The 2,235-nt window shown below is 33.6% G+C and overlaps 1 long non-coding RNA gene across 1 annotated transcript; it reads left to right on the forward strand.

Moving 5' to 3' along the window:
* Nucleotides 1-410: 410 nt before the first annotated feature.
* On the forward strand, nucleotides 411-1,878 carry LOC127535937 (uncharacterized). The gene is made up of 3 exons (XR_007944868.1): nucleotides 411-568; nucleotides 1,297-1,405; nucleotides 1,565-1,878. It is a non-coding gene; the product is annotated as an uncharacterized LOC127535937 (long non-coding RNA).
* Nucleotides 1,879-2,235: the final 357 nt, after the last annotated feature.

Raw genomic sequence — 2,235 nt, forward strand, 5'->3', positions numbered from 1 at the left:
TTGATATATATATATATTACGAAACTTGATATATATATAATGAAAGTTGATATATATATAATGAAAGTCGATATATATATAATGAAACTTGATATATATATAATGAAACTTGATATATATATAATGAAACTTGATATATATATATATATATATATATATATATATCGACTTTCATTATATATATATCAACTTTCATTATATATATATCAACTTTCATTATATATATATATCAAGTTTCATTATATATATATCGACTTTCATTATATATATATCAACTTTCATTATATATATATCGACTTTCATTATATATATATCAACTTTCATTATATATATATATATCGACTTTCATTATATATATATATATCAACTTTCATTATATATATATCAAATCTTTTTTTCCTACCAAGCCCCGGAAGGGACATGTCCGTATGGCGAAGCGACAATGAAGGACACTCACCCGGACGAGAATTTTATTGAGTTTTATTTTGAAATCGGCCTGAAATACACAGACATTCAAGCAGTGCGATGCGCTAAGAGTCTGCCATGCAGACCAGCGATCCTGATAATGGTAAGTTTTATTTCTCCAACATCCTGCTGTTATCCTACTATGAATACGCTAGCTACAACAGTCCCACATCAGTATTATGAACGTTCCGCCAGCTAACGCGGTCCGGACACCGGATCACTGATTAGAGGTTGGCGTTGAACTATTGTTTGCCAGCCAGTTAGCCGCTGGTAAGCTAACAAGCTATGAAACAACTCCTTATAAAACCGGAGGAAAGCAGCAGCAATATTTCAGTCCAAGACCTGTATTCAGAACCTCCCACGCTGTTACACAATGACCCATTAATCATATTACTGAACTATATGGTTATCATTGAAATTTTCCTTGAAGAACCAGTGAACTCTTTGCGAACACATTTTAATTTATGTGTTGATTATGTTTCGTATCAGTAATACAAGTCTAAAAAACTGATTCAAATGATCAAGTTAACACAATGAAGTAAAGAGTACTGGTAATCTGCAGCTATTTTCATAATTTCAAGGTAAAATTCTGATGTGTGATTTTCTAGCTTTGCAGATGTGGAAATCCAATGCACTGATTTCTTATACACAGATGCTTTTGGTGTTTTTTGTTGTAAAATAAAACAAGGCATTTATCACTGTTGGAAATTATTACAGGTATTATTTGTAACACTTTCTAACATTGTATGGACAAAGCAATAAATCAGTTAATGGATAAAATCATTTGTATTACAGATGCTATCAACAGCATGTCTTGTTCATTTTATTTAGTTGTCGGCCTTGGATGATGAGGTCCAGTTACCAGGAGCAGTAGTCTGCAGCTTACTGGTTCCGTCCTGCAGCTCCTCCACGCCGTCCTCCTCTCTACAGACCAAATCAAGTAAGATCTGTTTAGACTATGCAGACATCAACATGATCAGTATGTTATCTTTTGACCCATCCTAAAATCACAAAATAGAACATTTACTTTAAGTTAACTGTGTTTATGAAAATAGAAAATAATTACTGACAACTAGTACTTTTTGGTGCTTTTATGCAGGAAAAGGGAACCAGGAAGCTGCTTTGGATCCTCTGCAGTATCTGGAGAGGTCAGAGGAACGGTTTTTGGAACAGATCGGAAGACACCAAGACGTGACCTCTGCCATTCTCCAGAACATCCAGAAGATGAATGAAAACCTTGGTTGCACTGATGGGACGCATGGTGTCGGTGCTGGAGCAACTGTCCCAGAATTAAACTGCATTGTTGACTATTGGCTTTTCTAGAAAATAAATCTTTTTTAGTACTTCACCTGTTTTGTATTTTACTCATGCACTTTGGGTGAATAAACAGAAATTTGTGATGAGAGATGCAAATTTTGTCTATAATCTACAGAGACTTTATTCAGTGTTCAGTGCACACTTTTGTTACACACATTTTGACAGATAAGCAGTTGTGCTTTTCAAGCAGATTTTAGTCAGAAACATCAGTAGCATATTTTTTTTTTACTGTTACACCAATCTAGGTAGATAAACTGCACTACTGCAGCAGACATATTATTGAAATGTGCTTCTATTATGTGTCTACATACACTGCTCACAAATAGTTATTCAACTTTTGGGTGAAATTGATGGAAAATATAAAAAGTGCATGCTTTAGTGATATATCATAAAAGTAGGGTATTTAACTAGAAACATGCAGTAGTGATTTCCTCATCTCAAAAAAATTTATTG

The sequence above is a fragment of the Acanthochromis polyacanthus genome, chromosome 10, assembly GCF_021347895.1.
Source record: "Acanthochromis polyacanthus isolate Apoly-LR-REF ecotype Palm Island chromosome 10, KAUST_Apoly_ChrSc, whole genome shotgun sequence".
Taxonomy (NCBI): Eukaryota; Metazoa; Chordata; class Actinopteri; family Pomacentridae; genus Acanthochromis; species Acanthochromis polyacanthus.